Source organism: Canis lupus, chromosome 7 (assembly GCF_003254725.2).
Source record: "Canis lupus dingo isolate Sandy chromosome 7, ASM325472v2, whole genome shotgun sequence".
Lineage (NCBI taxonomy): Eukaryota > Metazoa > Chordata > Mammalia > Carnivora > Canidae > Canis > Canis lupus.
The window spans coordinates 68,298,711-68,321,683 of NC_064249.1; the positions used below are offsets into that span (position 1 = coordinate 68,298,711).

The 22,973-nt window shown below is 35.2% G+C and overlaps 1 long non-coding RNA gene across 1 annotated transcript; it reads left to right on the forward strand.

The window, feature by feature from the left end:
• Window positions 1-2,760: 2,760 nt before the first annotated feature.
• LOC112648274 (uncharacterized) lies at window positions 2,761-20,142 on the forward strand. The gene is made up of 4 exons (XR_003128882.3): window positions 2,761-2,857; window positions 3,706-3,773; window positions 4,926-5,097; window positions 19,991-20,142. It is a non-coding gene; the product is annotated as an uncharacterized LOC112648274 (long non-coding RNA).
• Window positions 20,143-22,973: the final 2,831 nt, after the last annotated feature.

The window sequence follows — 22,973 nt, forward strand, 5'->3', positions numbered from 1 at the left end:
TTATTCATTTGTAGGTTTGTTTCTTGTTTTTTGTTTGCTTTATTTTTCAAATATTTTTTAATTTATTTATTTGAGAGAGAGAACATAAGCAGAGGGACAGAGGCAGAGGGAGTCAGATAAGCAGACTCCATGCTGAGCAGGGAGCCCAATGCAGGACTCGATCCTAGGACCCCAGGATAATGACCTGAGCCAAAGGCAGATGCTTAACTGATTGAGCCATCCAGGCACCCCTTGTTTTGTTTTAGATTCCACTTATGAGTGAAATAATATGGCACCTGTCAAAACCAATACCATATGATTTCACTCATAAAGATCTACCAGTTTCTTTTTTTTTAAAAAAAAATTTATTTATTTATTCATGAGAGACACAAAGAGAGAGGAAGAGATAGTCAGAGGGAGAAGCAGGCTCCCCCAGGGAGCGTGATGTGGGACTGATCGATCCCAGGATTCCAGAATCATGCCCTGAGCTGAAGGCAGATGCTCAACTGCTGAGCCACCCAGGCGTCCCTACCACTTTAATTCTTATGTAGCCCATAAGGGTCAGGTTACATTTCATGTCTTCAGTAAGGTGTAACCGACCATAATAACCCTATGTAATTGGCACTACAGTCACAAAACATCTGGGATCTTATACCTCTATAGCATACATATCTCAGTTCTCTAAATAGATTCAAAATTTCTTGAGGACAGGTATTTCTTTTGACATTCTATGAATAACAGAAGCAAATATCATGGGACTAATGGATAACTGTGTGGTGCCATTATCATTTTCTTTATTTATTAGCTTATTTGTCTATAAATCCCTTAATAGTTCCCACAGTAGCAGGAGTATTGTTCAAAAAGTAGACTCCAAAAACAGTTCAAAAAAAGGAAAAGTAATGAATCTTTCATCACAGGAGGTACTACTTCAAAACTGAACCTAAACACAAATTTATCGGAAATCCCTTACTGGTGTTTAGATCAGATCTCAAAGTTTCCTTTTAGATAAAAAAAAATCTTATCCTGAAGAATTAGAAAAGGGGAGGGTCTTTTTTTCTCATAAAAGTTTTCACAGTAGCCTTGGTTATCAGAAATTTAAAGCAGAAGCCAAAGAAAACACACTTAGCATACTTTAATGTTAAGTTCAATGTAAGTATGACTAGGCATTTCTTATTCCTTCATCTTTGCATATTTTTTCTCATATCTTAGATCCAGAAGAAATACTCTGGAGAACAATACAAAAGTAAACCCCTTTTGGTGTGGAAGAGGGATTAAAGAGATCATTGAAAAATTCATAGATAGGTAAAGTGGAAGTAGGCCAATATTCCCTTTAAATCTTAGACTCCGGGCATCTTTAGACATGTCAACAACTATGGAAACCTAAATGCTGACAAAAGCATGGAAATCAATATGTAATTCAAAAGAGCAATACTCTAAGTTCTATAAGGCAGGGACTTTGTCCATCTTGCTCAGCAGTTTAAACTCAATATCTAAGACAGTTTCTGACACATAATAGACATTCTAGGGCATTTGGTGAGGGAATGAATGGATTTTACTTCTTTGGCTGCAATTATTTTTATATTTTATTAAAATTTATCAAGGGTCTCTGGGTGACTCAGTTGGTTAAGCATCCAACTCTTGGTTTCACCTTAGCTCATGATCTCAGTGTCCTGTAATAGAGCCCTGTGTTGGGCTTCACATTCAGTGGAGAGTTTGCTTGAGGATCCTCTCTCTCTCTCTCCCCTCCCCCCACCCCTCCTCCCATTCTTTCTTTCTCAAAGAGATTTATTTATTTAAATAAATCTTTAAAAAAAACTATCAAGATTTCAGTGATATGTGTGATTTTAGTGACATATATAGTACTCTCTTAAATTTTAAAAAAATTCTATAGTTGAAAACTACCATGAGAAAACTTCTATTTTTTTCTTTTCTTCCCCCAATTATACTGAGTGTTTATCAGTCACAGTGAGATGATGCCGGACCTTGAGTATCTTCTGTATGTAACTGTCATATGTTTTCCCCACTTTGGCTTATGTAATTAATAATAATTTTTTCACAAATTCTCCCTTCTTCCTAAAATATATCTATTCTTGCTTGGCAATCATTTTAGAAAATGGATGAAAAGAGAAAAGAGAATACTCCTTTGTTTAAGTCATTAAATTCTTAATACCACCTTAGGTCAACAGTAGGATGGCATATGTTAAGAATTACATAATTGAAAGAAGTGGAACAAAAGCATTAAGAGAAAGGGCTCCATAATGAATTTTCTGGCAGGTTTGAGAGAAAGAAGCAGCTGGGTACTCAATGGCAGTAAAACATAGTGGAACCTACTGGTAAAATATGGTGATGAAGTGTTTTCAATATGTTCAAAAATATGGTCATTCATCAAACATATGTTTCAAAATGTTTGAAGATATTTAACAGGATGATAAAATGATCTGAAAGACTATAATTATGAGTCACCAATAATAGCTATATTTTAATTGCTATCTTTCTAGGATTTAAGAAATGCAACACGACATGAGGAACATCATTTCTTGTAAATTTTGCTGAAATGTGGGGTTTTTTGGGGGGGGAATGACTTTAGGATTTTTTTTAAGTAAAAAACACTTTAGAAGCTTGATACCATTTTACTTAAGGCAAAGGTCTGAATATTTTAACAGTATTATGGAAAATGACCCAAACAAAGTAGGTTTACAAATGTAAATGCCAGAGCTAATGATTGTGACACAATATACTATGGAAACCGCCTGGTGTTGTAACTAAGCAACAGATTAGCAACTGAGGTTTAGAATCTAATTCTGATTTTTTTTTTTCTTCTGAGTGCTAGCTTTGTTTCTCATAAGCAAGCTATATAATATCATGTTAACTTCTCCAGGTAAAGGTCAAAAATGGTGCAAATAAGCGAAAATAGCAAGTAAATTCCTGTTATATTTAATTTTGAAATTGCTTAAATTTTACATTAGAATATGTTTGACTATAGTTGCTATGTTAGAATATCCCAACACCCCACAGATGCATGATGAAATTACATATACCACATTTTGAAAAGCTATGTTTTTTTTTTCTACTACCCTGTTTAACCCATCCTTGCAATGGCATCACCTAAGTGCCAGACCACATGAAGGAAGCTGCATTTTTCTGTGTTGTCTAGCTATTTGGTTCAGATATTCTCAAGTTGAAAGAAATAAAATTTCAAACTGAGAAAAAGATTTCAAACTTTTTATCTTCTCTGTTCTAATCAGAATGAAATGTTGATAAAGGAAGTGAAATCAAGATCTCAAAGAGATACTTTCACTCTTGTGTTCATTGCAGCATTATTCGCATTCGTCAAGATATGGAAACAATTTAAAAGTCCAGGGACAGATGAATGGATCTTTTTTAAATGTGGTATATACATACAATATAATTTCAACCTTACAAAAAGAAGAAAATACTGCCTTTGTGACAACATGAATGAGCCTGGAGACATTATTCTAAATGAAATAAGCCAAACACAGAAAGAAATACTGCATGATCTCACTTGTATCTAGAATATGAAATCATTAAACTCATAGAAGGAGAGAGCAGAATGAGATTGCCAGGGGTTAGGGAAGCAGGTAATGAGGAAGTTATGGTCAAAGGGTACAAAGCTTTAGTCATGCAAAATAAGTTGTGGAGATCTATTATACAGCATAGTGCCTACAGCTAACAATACTGTATTGTATACTTAAATTTTTCTAACAGGGTAGATCTCATGTGCTCTTACCACATAAATAATAAGAAGAAGAAAGATTGAGAAAAAACTTCAACAGGTGATGAATATGTTTATGACCTTGTGGGTGGTGATAGTTTCATGGGTATATACTTATCCCCATACTCATCAACTTGTATACATTAAATATATATAGCTCTTTACATGTCAATATTACCTCAATAAAGGTAGGTATTTTTAATGAAATGATAATGATACCAACAAATACTTATAGCAGAGAATATGATAATGTCATTAAGATGTTAGTACGTTTCCACAGATGAACAGATCTACATTCCTATTTCTTCAACTTCCCCATTTGAAAAATGAAAAAGATAAGTAAGTTAAAAAAACAAAAACCTACCTATAAGCTTATTGTGAAGACTAACTAAGGATGTAGTTATTCAGATGCTAGCAGAAAGCCTCAAAACATTAACTATTCTACTCCACTGCCAACCCTTTATTTCTCTCTAAAAACTAAAATGCAGCATTATATTTGTCAAGCTTTCCAGATGCAACCGTGGTATTTCACAACTTCTACAAATGTCACTATCAGCTCCTGAGAATAGGAGGCACTGAACCATTTGGTGGATCCAGGCATTATTGAGTGTTTAACAATTTTAACTCAACATTAGAAACTGATTTAATATAAACTAATATAAATTAACATCAGTTCAGCATGTATCATATGCTGACATATGAAGTCAACAAGAGTGACTCCTCTGTCAGGCTGTAGATGTAAGGCAGTGCATTACTCTGAGGGATCAAAACAGTGAGGATTCAGAGAATGGTTTTGTTTTCTTTATTAAACCTTATATTTTATTCTTGATTCATTTCAATAAACAAATCTATATTGATGCCAATTGCTGAGTGTAAGCAGAAGATGCCAAGATAAATGAGATGTAGCCACTTTCATTAAGGAGCTCTCAGGGAAATGCAGAGACAGATATTTAAATGAATAAGTACAATATAATAAATTAAACGCTGTAACTGAATTTTTTTTAAGTGTAGTGGAAACAGGGAGGAAGTACATAACTAGACACAGGAAATGGAATAAAGTTCCACCAAGGAGGAGGCGTTTTAAGTCATAAAAGAGTTAGTCCTTAGAACCCAGGATGTAATGTTAGTTGAGGGAAGATAATTCTAGACTATAGGGGCAGTATATGGGAATGGCATGATACTGGGCTTTGAAACTGTTTTAATTTTTGCTTAGTCATAGGAGAAGAAACAGAAAAAGCAATAGAGTCAAGAGATGTGAACTACAAGAGCTAATCTATAAGTTCAGAGAGGGATGAACTTAAGGAAAGATGTTAGCCACACATCTGAGGCTTCCTAGAGATGCTTTGATCAAGCAAACTGCATGTACAGAAATAGCGGATGAAGAGGTAAGAAAACAGCTTAAGACAAAGGTAGAATAATTCAGACATGAATCTCAACAGAATGATTTGATGGAGAAACTTTACCCTGACTCCTAGATGCTTCTAGCTGAATGGTTTTGTAAAATACTTGGTAGATAACGAAGACTGAAGAAAGGATATTCATAGAATAAGAATCTCAAATATCAAGCAACAGAAAAGAATATAAGGAACATTAAGAAAAATGAATCTGTCAAACATGTGTATTCTAAAAGTACATAATTCCAGTGTTACCATTTCTGACAGAACCTAAATTCCTTCAGTTCACACCTTGACATTTAACGTGTTCTTAAATTTTCACCAGGACCCAAGTGATTCAGTCACTAAAGTTCTAATTCTACAGGATTTATAACCTTAATTCTTGGCTATATTCTGGAGCTGCTTTGTTTCACCTGTCTGACCTCCTGTGTCTCAGTTCAACCACATGCTAGCTGGGGGCAAATCTCAGTGCAAGCTCCTAATGTGGCTCAAGACCGGCTGCTGGAGTTCAATAAATATTGATTGATGGTAATAGAGACAGTATCATTCTTCTTAGAAATGTTGTCACTCCGCCTGCAGGAAATCACTGAGAGTTGGTGCTGACAGTTTCCATGACAGCAGAAATTAAACCCTTGCAAACCTGAAGCTCCCAAAAGTCATGGGACAGACTCATTTTGAACTTTCCATCATTCATGACTTTTTGTATTGTCTCAGCACAAAGAACAGACTAAGAATTTTCAATATATTTACACTGTGAACAGTAAAACTTTGTGGTGGCTATGCCATGGCTTTTATGGGATTATAATATGTCAAATCTAAATTATAAATTCTTGGAGTATGGAAAGTGGAGACACATAGTCCTTTGCCATGTTTTAGCCTCAGGCCACAGAAGGGAGAATTTTTCTGGATCTCCTGAGGCCACATTGGAGAAAGTATGTCTAGTCTCCCTCAGCACATTATCTGCACCTTCCCAGGGCTATGGTGGCCAATCTTATTGGTCAGAATCTGACATATTCCTCAGGCTACATCACTAGTGGTTGAGGTACCATTCTCTAAAAGGCATCTCTCATGTTCAGTTTCTTCTAGAACTTTTCATATCTATCATCCTGGATGATCTGTGATTGCATGAGTGCCATGCTTGCTACTATTATTGATGGTACTAAATCTGCTCTGCAAAGGACCAGTTCTCATCTTTTCTCTCTCATCTCTTTATACACTCCTAGGAATATAATGACAAAGACAAATCTATTCCAAGCTTTACTTCATCTTTAAACCTGAGCCAAGATATTTTTAGTCAGCTTTTGCCAGTACTTTCCATCGTTGTGTATGATACTTAAACCAGTAAAATGAGCAGTTTGTGATTCTTGTACATGTTCATTATCAGAACTCTAGAGTGAGAGGCATCAGTAAAGTATCTGGATTTTCCATTTAAAATTAAAATTATTGATCCAATAATATAGTAGCAATAATAACTAACATGCCACGTATTCCTTTCAGTATATTATACTTATCAGCTAATCCACTTATTCAAACAATTGCATGTGGTAAATTACTATTATTATCCATTCTAAATACACAGACATTGAGGCAGAAATGTATAATAACTTGCTCAAGGTTTATAATCACTAAGTGTTGGAGACAGAAGTAGAAGGTCAAGTTAGTCTCAAGAATCTTTTTCGTGTGTCTATTGTGTGTTCTTTGTGTCTACTATGATATCATTGAATGCTACCTCATGAGTAAACTAAAATGTACTGAGATGGTAAAACTTCTATTAAAAAAAAAATCAGAGTATCTACCAACAATTTTGAGCTTTTCCAGTTGCTGATATCTAGGTAAATGGATAGAACAAATAAGGGCTCTATACTGATGATTGAATACATTTAAAAAATACACACAAGAAACATAAAGAGGTTTAGAGAGAAGAAAATAAGCTCTATACTTTTCAAGTGCTATTTACCTTTAAAAAGGGATGTGCTTCATAAAGAGTTCTCTGAACCTATGAAGGTGATAAGAAATACGTTTTAAACTAGTGCCAGTTTCTTGTTTTGGCAAATTACTAAAATAACGTACCTCAGTAATAATACCCATGGTTGGCTTACTGAGAAAATTTTAATCTTAATTAAAGGTTAGTATTCCTATATTAGTATTGGAGGAAACGTAAATTCTCCCTTACTTCTGGAGAATATTAACAGATAAAATGACATTTCAAAAACCTTGAAATTCTCTTTGACCCAGGAATTCTACTTCTACATATTTACTCTAAGAAAATAGAGATATATACATTATTTAAGTACAAAAGTAACTATTGTATCAGTGATGTCTAAAATACTAAATAATTAGAAACTATATAAATCTCCAATAAGAGGAATTTGGTTAAAATATCTAAGTATTAAAAAAACGAAGTATTACATACTTTAACAGGAGACTATGCAACCATTAAACCAGAAACATAAAGAATATTAAATAGCTCTATATAAAGATAGGCAAAAAACATTATACACAAAATGATCTCAACTTTTAGAATGAAAATTTGCTTAAAAATAAGAAACATATGAAACAAAAAAATCATTAATACTCTAGGCTTTTCTTCATATGGGATATTATTATTCCTTCTTAAATGTTTACTCCAATTCTTTAAATTTGTTTCAATGTACATGTGTTTTCCTCAGAAAAAATAAAAATTTATATAATTTGGTTATGAGCTGCCTCTAAACATAACATTAGAATATATTTCAAAGCAAAAAATATGGCTATAATATTTGTTACATACTATTTGCTATTTTAGCTATTCATAAACTCTGACATAAGCCATTTGAAATGTGAATTAAAATGGTGTGTTATTATGGATATAATGCTAAAAAATAAGTCAAGAATAATAGATAAAGTAGCAAGACTGTGAGACAATAATAATCCTTAAACATTCTAAAACATAACATTCTTCAAAAGTAGAAGAATATAGTATGTATTAAAACTCAATCTTTAGGGAAAGACAAGAACGAGAGAGAAAGAGAGAGGGAGAGAAAGGTTATAGTGATACAGAAAGGGTAAAGGATTCTCATTGAATTGAATTAGTTGTTTTTTTCCCAAGATATGCATCTGTAAAATCTTGTCTATGAATAAATGCAAGGGTCATCAAAAATTAAGAAGCAAAATTTCTATTTTCAACAATCTGGAGAGCACAAATCCAGACATCCCTTTTTCCAACAAAAAACGGGGAAAAACAGTACATGTGTGCAATACTAGAGAAATATTTGTAAAAGAAAAACTCTTGCATGCATTTGTGAGCTGAATAAAACCTAAAGGAACTTAAACTAAGAACAAGTATATAATAGTGGGAACCAAGAACTAAGGGTTGTAATAGAGTCGATGTATGCTTGAAGCCATTTGTTGAACCAAATAAAGTCAAGTTTATTTTTTCCTCATCTTGAGGGTCTTGAAAGTACAGAAGACTAAACAGACATCCTACATTTAGGAAATTTTAATAGAAACGATTCCTTTCTCCTGGCCCCTCCTCCATCTTAGATGTATGTTTGTAGGGGAGAGGGAAGAAAGCACCTCCCACCATCTAGGGGAACTCAAGTCTTGGTGTTGATTACAGGGTGAAAGAAAATCTCTGAGAATTGAAATCTTCATTAGATCTCACATGGATTTGCCACCAAACTTTAAATTTGAATTTTCTGAAGAATCTCAGATCAAAAATTAAGTTTAAAGTGGCCTCAAAATATGCAAGTAACATTGCTCTCAAGTAACATTGATCTCAAGGATTGGAGAATTTCCATGGTCCCTTTGTACCATTTGAATTTTGAAATATCTGCATTATAATTTCTTTCAAAGATTATTTACTTATCTGCGAGAGAAAGAGAACAGGAGTGGGGAGAGAGGCAAACAAAGGGAGAGGGAGAGGGACCTGCAGATTCCCTACTGAGTGGAGAGCCTAATGTGGGGCTCAATTCCAGGATGCCAAGATCATGATCTGAGCTGAAGTCAGATGCTTAACCAACTGAGCCAGTCAGATGATGCTATAATTTTTTTAATCTAAAAAAATAAAGTTATCTTAGACCGAGAATGTCTCTAGTATGTTCCTTGTTAAGGACTGCTTATGGAAATATTCCTAGAATCTATGGATTTATAAAGAATGGCTCTTTGGAAATTATCACACAAACTAGAATATAAAATGGAGATGTCCCATAAACTAAATGCTCCCTACTTCCTGAAATAATCACACAAAACCTCACTTAAAGATCTCATCTATGGGACACCTGGGTAGCTCAGTGGTTGAGCACCTGACTTCAGCTCAGGGCATGATCCTGGAGTCCCAGGATTGAGTCCTGCATCAGGCTCCCTGCATGGTGCTTGCTTCTCCTCCCTCTGCCTATGTCTCTGCCTCTCTCTTTGTGTCTCTCATGAATAAATAAATAAAATATTTTAAAAAAACTCATCTATTCTGAATCAGAATGGCTGTTTTATAATATATATAGTGATACAACTTTTTTCTGAAGTTATTCTTAATTTCTTTGGTATCTGAAAGATATCTTGGAATTAGAACTTAGAGCACCTAGGTGGCTCAGTCCATTGAGTGGCCAACACTTAGTTTTGGCTCAGGTCATGTTTTCAGGGTCCTGAGATCCAGGAGTAGGTTCCATGCTCAGTGGGGAGTTTGCTTGTGGATTCTCTCTGTGCTCTCCCCCTGTTCCTCCCTCAGCTCGCATGCACTTTCTCTCTAAAAGGATACATAAATAAATCTTTAAAAAAATGTCTCTCAAATTAGGAATAAATAACCTAAACTGATTCAGTGGCACGTCTTTATTTCTTTGTTTAAAAACTTGTTAGTTGCAAAAGAAAGCCTCCCCCCACCTCCCAAAAAAACCCAAACAACTAAGAATGGAAAGAAAACTTTCCACAAAAATTGATAATGTTTCTAGTTGCAAGAAGGATGTTGATACTTTTGCTCCAACTTTAAAAGAAAATCACATAGAGGATACCTTATAATAATGAAATTTAATTTCAAGCTATTTTAATGGCTTTACACACACGCACACACACACAAATAACTGATTCACAGAAAGTGTCAGAATATATATAAGACAGAAGACAGTATTTAAGACTATAAATTCTGAGTGAGGGTTCTTAGGTCACTGGACACAGAAGAAATCAGGATATATGAAGCAAAGTGTCTAAAAAGAAAAAGAGAACATTCCTATGGGATGTCCTAGATAGAAGCCTAAAATCCTTGCTAATGTAAAGAGCAATAATAGACTGGGACTCTGTGTCCAGTCTTCTGTCACTCTGTAAATTATATTTATTACCAGAATCCCTGAGTAAAAAGCTTCTTAAACATTTTTAATGACTATTTTGTTTGTCCTTGCTTTGGGTAATAGAGATCAAGTTGATATCTGAAATTTCTAGGAAAATATCACCCACACTACCCCAATACATACACATATGTGAGGTTATCAGAAGACTCAGAAACACTTTTCTGGAAAAAAAAAAAAAGGAAACACTTTTCTGGTGGACACTATGTCAGGAGGGGTTGCACCCATATATGACTCTCAGCTATAGGAATAGCTCCTTCCCCAGAAGATGGCCAGAGGCATACGGTGTAAAGAGGAACAGGGAAAACAGACCTACTTACGTAACACACAGACACATATTAACTGATATATTATCTTCTTCCAGTTGTATGGTTCAATTACCATATTTCTCAAAGCATAACTAGAAAACAAGTGTAGGGAGAAATAGAAAACTAATATTAATAGGATGCATATTGCTCACTGAATACTATACATATATATCTATTACATTATCACACTCAATAACACAACTGTGTCAGATTTGTACTCTTATCCACATTTTGCACGTAAGGCAAAGTGAAATAGAATGAATTGTCTAAGACTTTTTAAGCTATATATAGAAATGTAGGTGTTGACTCTACGTGAAATACACTATACCAAAGGATAACACCTATCACTCACTGAGAGTGTATCATGTTTCAAGCTTATGGTAAATAAATTACATTTTATCCTTATAAAATTATTATTTTATAAGTGTTATTATTTCCCAATTCACAGAGTTGAAAAACAGTTTAATAGATAAAATAACAACCAAGGGCACATAGTTTTGATGGCTAGAGTCAAAATAGAAATCCATAACTGTGTAACTCCAAACTCTACTTACCACTGCTCTCTTTTGTATTTACAATTCTCTCTCCTTCCTCTGTATTTACAATTCTTACATGGAAAATTTCACTCACACTGGGACTTGCCAGATTATTAGTTTTGACACTTTGAGTTTTAGGCTAACTAAGCAGAATTAGTTTACAACCTCGGTGACATCTTATTGCCCTCAGGATTTCAATACCACGATGGAGTTTATGATAACCTGTCTGGTAATGACTCTGGGGACCAACCTATAGTTAAAAACTTTAGGGTTTATTGTCTTGTTACAATAAAGGAAGACACTATAAAAAACTTGAAATGCCTCTCCCCAAACAAAGAAATAGGTTATTATAGAAATTGGGGATGGCTTGAAGTGAGTAGTTCAAATAATTGTATTAAGTAGTGATGGCTCAGAGAAAAGCTGGTCTATGTATAAAATGGTTAGTATTAGTCTTGGGCTGCAAAGTAGATTTAGAGTTACATCTTCTTGGAAAATACAATGTGAAGGTAAATATGGAATGTTGTATCTGGAAATTCGTTATGTGGAACTCAACAAGACTGCATGTATGCATCAGAGACTCAGATCACTCAAGCATGAGTAGGCTGTTCTGTTTTTAGTGAAATGATATAAAACTGCCATGTACTACATGTCTATAGTTCTAGGAGTTGCAGAAATAAGTTCTGTCCTTTTGTTAATGAACAAATGTGGTTTTCATAGGTTTACAGGGTAGAGTATGCAATTCTTATAGGTTTACTGGGTAGAGTATCCAACTTTTCAAACCTACTTCAAAAAAATAAATAGTTATCAAGACTTAAAATGTCATCTTTCTTCTCCAAACTGCATCAGTTCCCAACACCTCCTTAGTTTAGCACCATTTCCATGTCCCCAGAGTCTGAAATCCCATGACAAGCAAGGAGGCACTCTGCAGGCATGATCAGGAGAGGAGGAGAGGGCAGGAGAATGAGTCACTGCAGGATAATGTCACAGAGGAAGGTGGAGGCTCTCTGGCAGGTGAGTGGGAAACAATGGGCTTGTGTTCCCTGGGAGGTATAGTCATCTGGCAGTACAAAGGAAAGAATGCGAAAAACATGACCATCTTGCCTTTTCTATGAGTCAGTGGGAAGAGGAGGAGCGGTCGTTCTCTGGAAAGTTCTACAAGGGATGTTTTGTTGTCAAGGAATTGTTATCTTCATAAGAGGAGGCAAAAAGCTCTGAAAAGGAATGTAAAAGTTTCCCTCAGAAGCACAGTGGAAAAGACTGGCAGGGGAAATGACAGGAGACTAGTAGTCTTTGGAAAGTAGAATAATAGTAACCATGATTTTTCAGCTGCACAGGGGTTAAGAAGTAAGATGTTGGAGATATAACCAAAGGAATTGATTGAGGGTAAGAGAAAAGAATGCTAAGGTAAATAAATGTTGTATATCAATACGAGGCTTTTTTAAAGTACAACAAAATGTAGTTATTGGGAATGTCTGAACTTATGGAATTTATAGAATTTATCATTCCCAAGTAACAAACTCGAATTATACCCTAGATGCAGCAGAAACTATTAGATGGCAGTTAACACATGCTTTCCACTCACCCTTTCTCTCCTATAATAGAAGCTCCAGTTCCAGCTGGGAACATGACTGTGTAGATAAATACCACATTGCCAGTCTCCCTTGCTCTGGATGTGTCTCTGTGATTAATCTATGACCAGGAATACATAAGAAGAAGTGAAGTTAAAGCTTTCAGGAAATGCCCTATATTGTTCTTATTTTTCAATTTTTTGGCCTATGATGGCTAGAACTTGACCAACATCCTGGATCACAACATAAAAGTCACATGCTGAGGAAGACTGACCAACAACTTACAAGGCTCCCTGATGATCTTGTGAAGCCATGATACCGTAGCTGAACTGCCAACCTCCAGTCAACTTCTTCATGAATGAGAGCAACCGATTTGTTTAATCCACTGTTATTTGTGATTTTGTCACTCATAGTCACACACAAACACAGATGAAACATAGGTCCTTTGCTTTAATAACAAAGCCCCTGTAGTGGAGATTGACTTTACTACATTGTGCCTCCCACTAATGCAAAGTAGGGTGGTACAAAACTGTGCATTGGTTTAGAGACAAGTTAAGATTAACATATAATAAAAATAATATTGTTAGAAAAAAACATGGCACCATATTTGAACCACATGAAAATTGAAAATAACACTCATGAGGGTAATTTTAAAAACTGGAAGCAATACTATATCATGGTCAAGAGTATGTATTCTAGAGGGGCGCCTGGGTGGGGCAGTTGGTTAAATGTTTGATTCTTAGTTTCAGCTGAGGTTGTGATCTCAGGATTGTGGTATCAGGGTAGTGAGATCAAGCCTCGCATTTGGCTCCACACTCAGCATTGAGTCTGCTTAAGTTTTTCTCTCCTTCACCCTCTGCCCCTCCCAAATATATAAATCTTTTTTTGTTGTTGTTTTTAAAAGAGTACATATTCTGGAAATCAAATATTTTCTCTGCCACCTACTGTGTAAATTTGGTCAAATTATTTTGCTTCTCTTTGCTTCAATCTCCACATCTGTAAAAGGAGAATAATTACGGAATCTATTCTCTAGGATTGTGAGGAGCAAATGAGTTAATATATGTGAAAAAAAGCCTAGCACAATCCCTGGCAAACAGCAAGTGCTATTAACCAACTTATCTAATAAACATTTAATTTCCAAAAATAGCTTAATTTAAGGTTAAACAACAGAATGAACTCTTAGACTATGAAAACAAAGTTAATAGGACATGGCTTTTGATGTTACTCCATATGGTACTGGAAAGAGAATTTATCACCCATAAGTTACCTTTCCCATGGATCATTTCAAATGTGTAGGCAGAACTGACATAATTCAGTTTTAGGGTCCGCAAATGTCACTACTACTGTCAATGAAATGGAAAACTCTAAAATATATTTAAAGAAATAACCTGAAGTATCTTTTTCCATTAAATTGGTTGCTCCTTAATGTTAACTGCTCTAGTTAATAATGAATAACTTTAGTAATTACCTGATATATTTTCCTATCTGTTTTATTGATATACAACTAGGTCATAAAAATAAGTCTGGAAGTAAAAGACTAAATATTTTTAAAAAGTTCTTCACACATTATTTTTAAATTTCCTGCAAGAGGAAAAATTATAATTTTCTGAAGAACTTTCCAGATAATGTTAAAGATATGGAAACTTTTTAGCAGTTCTTTTAACCTATAGACTTTGGTATAAACCAACCAGGGATATGAGAATATCTTTTTAGTAACGTGAATAGGTTATAACTTTGTGACTGGCAGTACCACAGTCAAGGATACTCCTTTCCCTTCATGTTCCCTTATTGTCAGGTTTTATTTTTTGTTGTTGTTGATATGTTACCTCAGTCTTTAAATGGCTTCTCTCCACATTGAGTGAAAATATGCTGGCCAATTGGAGTCTTTGTCACCAGTCAGTATACTGAAGATACATTTATAAATAGGAAGCTTGAAATGTCTAGCTGGGAAAATACAAAAGCTCAAGGAGGAATCATGCAGGATGAGCAGCTGGCCTTTCTCCTTCCTGTAGAATTGCAGTTTATAAACTTCCTCTCTCCGTGAGGCTTCTGCACCACACTGGGAAACTTCCAAATATAACTCCATTACAGAACCATCTAAAGAAGCTAAGAAACATCCATGCTGATCCACAGTATAAAATGTATGATGTTCAATATTTGTCAAAACATTTCACCTTTGCAGCTGCTGAACCTATAATGACAAGGACTAAGAACTGGTTGACAACAAGAACGCAATTAGTAACTATTGCAGAAAGTTGAAGGGAAGTTTGAGATGAATCTTTACAGTGGAAGATGTATTTCTAAAAAACAAAACAAAACAGTGCCTTTTGGATACTTAAAATATATTACAATAGTTTCTCAGTATTAAATGCTTTAAGTATTCTAAAGTTTTGATTTTTTTTCCTTCAGTCCACAGATCTTGACAGTAACATTTATTAAGTTCCTCGTGTACCTGGAACTTTACTGGGTATCTTGTACTCTATTTTTGCTCAGAGATATATATATTCTATATATTCTAATAGAGAATATTAGAGATATATTCTAACATTTCTAATATAGAATATTAGAGATATAATCTAATACCTTTAATAGAGGTATGTTCTATATATTCAAATAAAATATGTTCTATATTTTCTACCAGAGATATATTCTGTAAGTTCTGCCCATTCCAAGCCCATAAAAACAGACTTGTAGATGCTGAATCACACCATAGCTTCCAGTCTGGGCAGGCAAGACTATTGGAAAGATTTAATATTATGCCATTCAAGCTTCACAATAAGTATGGGAGCAATTAACTGAAGGAATCCTTTAAAAAATCAAATGGGGTAACTCAGTTAGAAGCATGATCAAGACACACCTGAACTTTTTTTCTCCATTTGCCTTAGAAATTTTATTGAGTGAGATTTTGTTTTTAAATTCTGCTCCCATCTGTTCTAGTCAGAGTTCTGTTTAAGTTACTTAACTAAAGAATACCAGAAATCCGTCAGACTCAATGCAAAGGCTGAAGAAGCAATTCTGAAAATGGACCAAAAGCAGTGGAAGTCAAGTAACTGAAACTTCAGCTGAAAGCATGCCATCAGATGAATCTAGTGAAAATGCCTCTACCATTACAATTGGAACAGCTGTCACTAATGACACTGGGTACCACCACTGCTACCAGGGTGACCACCAATGTGTGTGTAAGACATGAAGCTCACCACTGCCAACATTTCCATTATACTTCCTATGCCACCATCAGTGAAACACTGATGTTAGTATATATCAAGTGGTACTGTTAGTATTCCTTCCTCTATACACAACATGTTACACCAACTCAGACAGAATTCTGAGCTCTTTTTTTTTTATTCCTCTGGACAGCAAGATTATAGGTATGTGGATGTGACTGGCTTAAATTAATAACTCAAGTGTTACCTGAAAGAAAATTTGGAGAGGAAAAATACACTTCCTGTTCATCCCAGCTAGCTTGGAATTTTCATAAATGCCAATTGCAACTACTAAAAAAAATGTTTCTAAATAAAGATAATTCCTATACTAAGAAATGAGATTAAAAGGAATCATACAGGGATCCCTGGGTGGCGCAGCGGTTTGGCGCCTGCCTTTGGCCCAGGGCGCGATCCTGGAAACCCGGGATCGAATCCCGCGTCGGGCTCCCTGCATGGAGCCTGCTTCTCCCTCTGCCTGTGTCTCTGCCTCTCTCTCTCTCTGTGACTATCATAAATAAATAAAAATTAAAAAAAATAAATAAAAGGAATCATACAGTACTCAATATGAGAAAGCAAAAGAAAGAGAGAGAGAGAGAGAGACCAAGAATTGTGTCTTGAATTGGGAATCTCAATATTAAGATGCTGATCCTTCTCAAGTTGTTCTATAGATTCAACACAATCCCAATCAAAATCCTAGCAGCCAATTTTGTGGATATCGATGAACTGGTTCTACACTTTATATGTAAAAGCAAAATACCTAGAATAGCTATCAAAACACTGAAAAAGAAGAGCAAAGTTGTAGGACTCACACTGTCCTATTTCAGATTTTACTATAAAGCTACAGTAATCAAGTCAGTATGGTACTGGCTAAAGAAAAGATATATAGACCAATGGAACAAAATTGAGAGGCCAGAAATAGAATCAACTGACCTTTGAAAAAGGAGCAAAGGAGATTCAAGGGACCAAGTATTATCAGCAAATGGTTGCTGGAACAATTGGATTTCCATATGCAAAAATTGAATCTAGATTGAGGCTTTACAGCTTTTACAAAAACCAAGTCAAGATACATCACAGAATTTAATGTAAAATGCAAAAATAATAAAACATCTAGAGGAAAGTTTTCCAGGGGCTCAGCATTAGGGTGAGAGTTATTTGTATAAAGCACAGCAAATTTTTAAAAACATTGAAACCACTCTGCAGAAAAATATAATGGTAGATATATGAAACTGCATTTGTCAAAATCCATGGAACTCTACACTACATATAATGAACCTTAGTGAATGCAAATTTTAAAAGTAATTTAGGAGTCTGAGGAATCTCACAATAGAATGTAGAATGTGATGAAATAATTTAACTGTTTTATAAATGTATAAAACAACCTGACTGATAGGTTTGAGGGAGAAAGTGCTGACCTAACATAACTTTGGGATTCAGCTCAATCTGTAAGTATAAAGCCAAAAGAATTTGTACCCTACTTGATAAAATGTTTCCCATGGGAATATAGATTAACAATTCTGATATGGTTTTACAGGTATACTGGAATTGAATAATTTAGTAAGTTGATGGCAGATGATGGTAGCCAAGTTTCTTGCTTTTTTGAGTTGGAACTTAGAAGTAAGCAATGGGGGAAGGCTTGAATGACAGTCTAGAATAATCTACGTAGTAATGGATTACAGTTGTACATGTTAGCATGAACTCATATTAGGTTAATATACACACAGATGGCTATATATAGTAATATTTTACAGATTTGTGCAAACACATAGGCTAGTATATATATTTTCCCTTGCTCTAATCTGTGGAGGGGTTAGAAGCAATAATATCCCAGTAACACTGAGAATATCCAATGCCCGGATCTTGGTTTCTAATTCCATTTCCCAATAAAAGGAACCAGAGGTTCTTGGAGAAATGGCTGAATCTAGGATCAGGGCAAGAAATATAAATGACAAGCCTAAAGCATCTTGTAGTACCAAAGATGTAGGAAAATGCTTTAAATTATTCACAAAATGGAATATATCAAAGGGTCCCAGATGTCAACTAAAAGGCCTCTGAATGGCCAACATCGGAAAAATTTCAGCAACAAAATAAAGTATTATTGGATTATGACCCAAAGTATAAAATAAAATATTCATGAGTCCATAGTGTTTTAAATAAATGATAGAATAAATAAATAAATGGAGGGAAAGAAACAAATCTCCAGTGCAGAAGAATTTCAAATAATGTATGCTGATACTTTGCCCTCAAGTATACATTCTCCTTTCTTAAGTGTAGGGGGCACATAGCAATCTCCTTCCAGGAGTACAGAATGGAAAGGGGGAGAGTAAAAAATAACTTTATTTTTTTTTTAAGATTTTATTTATTTATTCATGAAAGACAGAGAGAGAGAGAGAGAGAGGCAGAGACATAGGTAGAGGGAGAAGCAGGCTCCATGCAGAGAACCCCATGTGGGACTCCATCCCAGGACTCCAGGGTCACACTCTGAGCCAAAGGCAGACACTTAACTGCTGAGTCACCCAAGCGTCCCTCAAAAATAACTTTAAAGTGAGGAAATTAGACAAACACTATCAGTCTGGTGATCAAAATTAACTTCAATAGCAAAGTCATGTTGTTAAGTATGTACACTTGATATGATGAGATGAAAAGGGGACTTCAACTCTGTGGTCTTCCTCACAAACACGAATGACTCTATTATAATCATACAAAAAACATTAGACAAGTTCCAAATTAAGGACAGCCTAAAGAAAATCTGACCAGTACTCTTCAAAACTTTCAAGATCATCTAAAACTGGGCAACTGTCACATTGAAAAGAAAACTAGGTAGACACGACAACTAAATATAATGAGGCGTCCTGGAAAGGACATTATGTAAAAACTGAGGAAATCTGCATGAAGTTTGGACTTTAGTTAATAATAATATATTGAGGGTAGCCTGGGTGGCTCAGCGGTTTAGCACCACCTCCAGCCCAGAGCCTGATCCTGAAGACCCAGGATCCAGTCCCACATGGGGCTCCCTGCGTGGAGTCTGCTTCTCTCTCTGCCTATGTCTCTGCCTCTCTGTCTCTCTGTTTCTCATGAATAAATAAATAAAATCTTTAAAAAATAATATATTGATATATTGGTTTAATAATTATACTAAATTTACCACACTCATGCAAAATGTTAATAACTGAATATGAGATATATGAGAATTACCTAGAATCTGTGAGTTATCTTGTAATTTTTCTCTAAATATAAAAATGTGTTAAAATACACCCTGAGATTTGGAGTAGTTAATATGTTGTCAATAATCTTCCTACTTTAGAGAGCTAAATACTGAAAGCAATAAGACAGAACAAATTCATAATACCAAATATAGCTACAATAAATAATGATGAAGAAAACAGCCAGTAAAAAAAAATAAAATAAATAAAAAATAAAAAAAATAAAAAAGAAATAAAAAAGAAAACAGCCAGTAGCAGGAGCAGAGGTAAAAGATGAACTGAAAGAGTTCAGAGCATACAATGAAAGACCAGAGATGACTTTAGTCAATCCAGCTGCCACATTGCCATGCAACATATAAATCACGTAGCAAAAGAGATTCCCCAAACATGAAAAGGATGAAAATGAAGTTCTAAAATTTCTGCAAAGATAAAGTTCCCAGGTTACCTGTGTTTAAGTTTTAACCATGCTTCTCTCAATTTATAGAACTAACAGATTGGCAGGAATTCAGATAGACCTAAGGTTAAATTCCGAATTTACCACTTAGGAGTTATGTGACTTTTACACAGTTACACAAAATCCATTTTCAGTTTCTTAATCTACAATTGAATACAATTCCTTTTTTGGAGAATTCTTATTTAAAGATTAAAAGAGTAAATGAAAGTTAAGTGCCTGACATAAGTCCTGTAAAATAGCAACTCTTTCATTTCATAGTTATGAGGCAAAAATTATCCTAAAATACATTCTTATCTGTTCCAGAAACAAAGAATGAAGCTCATCTAAAAGAAGCTAAAGCCAACTTGAAAGAGCTCCCAGTGGCAAAAGCTAGAACAATTTCAGCAACACATTATTTTAATGTATTGGCTCTCCATCCCAAATTATAAATATATGTTAGTTGACATTGATATTAACAAAAGATGATTAAATAAAATTATTATTATTATTTTAAATCACAGTGGTTTTTTAAATATTTTATTTATTCATGAGAGACAGAGAAAGAGAGAGGCAGAGACACAGGCAGAGGAAGAAGCAGGCTCCATGCAGAGAGCCCGATGTGGGACTTGATCCTGGTACCCCAGGATCACACCCTGAGCCGAAGGCAGACGCTCAACTGCTGAGCCACCCAGGCATCCCTAAATAAAAGTATTAAAAAAATAAAAATAAAAAAATAAAAGTATTAAATAAATGAATGGGAGAGAAGAGATAGTCATCATTATAGAAAATTTTCAAATATTATGTAGATACTACCCCCCTTCAGGAGGTGATGCGTAAGTCTTTTCTCCTGAACTGTGGCCTAGACCTAGTGACTCATTTCCAAAGGAAAAGTATGATTTCAACTATATGGCATTATGGAAAAGGCAAAATAATGGAGACAGTAAAAAGAGTAGTGGTTGCCAGGGGCTGGGATTGCGAGTGTAAGCGGGAGAAAGCAGGGATCAATAGGCAGAGCAGAGGAATTTTAACTCAGCGAAAATATTCTATGATAACATAATGGTACATACATGTCATTATACATTTGTGCAAACCCATAGAACATACACCACCAAAAGTGAACCCTAATATAAAGTATGGACTCTAGATGATAACCCTGAACCAATAAAAGTTCATCGATGGTAACAAATGTACCACACTGGTGTGGCATGTTGATAATAGAGGAGGCTGTTCATGTGTGGGAGTTTATGGGAAAATCTCTGTACCTTCTGCTCAATACTGCTGTTGGTCATCCAACTTACGGAACACATATTTCTTATAAATCATAGTATCACAGTGGCTATCTGCTGTTTCACTTTCTCGGTGTGACTTCACTTTTTCTCTGATAACAAAAGATTTTTTTGTAACCTGGAAATGCTCTTCTCCCATTTTGTGAGACTGTCAATTATATGCTGGCTTTTCATGCCTTATAAAACCAACGAGGCAGGTTCATGTGATATCCCACACGATATCCAGCGATGGTCAATACCCCAGAGCAAAAGTCCTGTTTTCAGGCACAATATAGAATCTGGAAAGAATCTCTTTCTGAGATCATGGGTTGCCAGGAATCATTAGCCAGGCAGTAGTTATACACTCATAATTTATCTCATAATCACAATGACAAGTGAGTTCCTGTTCACAGATGAGAAGACTGAAACTCAAAGAGATTAACCCCATCTTCAAAGTCAATCAGGAATTAAGCAGAATTTTGGGAACTCTCAAAAGGTATCATTAACTTTATTATTAAGAAAATGACAAAAAATTCTTTATTTTCATTTCTTTGACCTACTGTTAACTTTTGAGGAACTTACACTACACAATAAATTATCATAGAAAGGATAGAGAGGTAACTATTCCTCCAAAGTCAGTTAATCTTGCTTAGACTCACTTCTATAACTAGAAAAAAACTAGTGAGAACATGAAATAATACCCAATTATCATATATAATCTTGAGTAAGCTCAAGGATGTGTATGCCTTAGATTTAAATAGTGCTTCTCGGGATTCATGGGTGGCGCAGCGGTTTAGCGGCTGCCTTTGGCCCAGGGCGCGATCCTGGAGACCCGGAATCGAATCCCACGTCGGGCTCCCGGTGTATGGAGCCTGCTTCTCCCTCTGCCTGTGTCTCTGCCTCTCTCTCTCTCTCTGTGACTATCATAAATAAATAAAAATAATTTAAAAAAAATAAATAGTGCTTCTCTATTAACCACATTGTCTCACACTTTCCAAAAGAAAACAGATGTCTTCATTTCAAGCCTGTCAGAGATCTTGCTTGCACAGTGTTGTTACTACTGCCGGGCACTCTGTCACAGCAAATGTCAGCAGCTGAGTAGTTACCTAAGTAATATCTGCCCTTGAATGTGAGCAAGAGTATTGGAAAATCCCTCAACTGCTTTTGCCTTGATTGACTCTGCCAATTTATTCTGTGTTCACTATCCAGGTAGGGATGATATATGAAAATGTATCCTCTGACCATACCTTACGCAGTCCATGTCAATGGTATGCCAGCCCCCAAATAAGCTGAGTTCAGATCTGAATTCAGAGAATTCAGATTCTTTGCCCAGGCCAACAATATTAGCCATGAAAACAAAGCTGTCTTCAGCAGCCCACCTGGCATTAAAATGTATGTGACAGACTCTTACTGATTTAGCACCTGTCAATGAATCATTTGGCAGGGAATTTTCTCCAATGTTATAATTTAATTTTCACATACGCCCACAACACCTAGGCTAAAAGCAAAACAAAGATCTGTATTAAGAACTGATATGTTCCAGAAATATTCATTAAAATGACCCCCCAAAGGCAAAGTTTGGGAAACTTTATTGCTGTCTTTCCATATTGCAGGGATCATCATGTGAGCTAAGTACTAACTTTATTCAGTGTGACCTGCGACTAAAAAAGCTAGACATTTAACAGAGGGAGATTTTTATTCAATGTGAATAAAAAACTTTCCTACATTTGGAAATTTCCCAACATTGAATGGGCTGGTTTATAACACAGTGCGTTCTTTTTCATTGCACCCCCAGGAGTGTTCAGAGATTGAGCAATCACCTGCTAGGTCATCACAGAAGAGTTTATTACTTGAGAAGCAGGAGGAAAAGATGAGCTCTAAGGTCTAATATGTTGTGAGAGCCTGTAAATTTTCATAGTCCTACAGACATTGCATATTTTTTCCTTCAACTTATTTTGTATATTAGCAAAAAAAAAAAAAAAAAAGATGTATTAGGATATATGTCATATATCTCTAAGAAATAGTTGTGGTACACAAAGAGT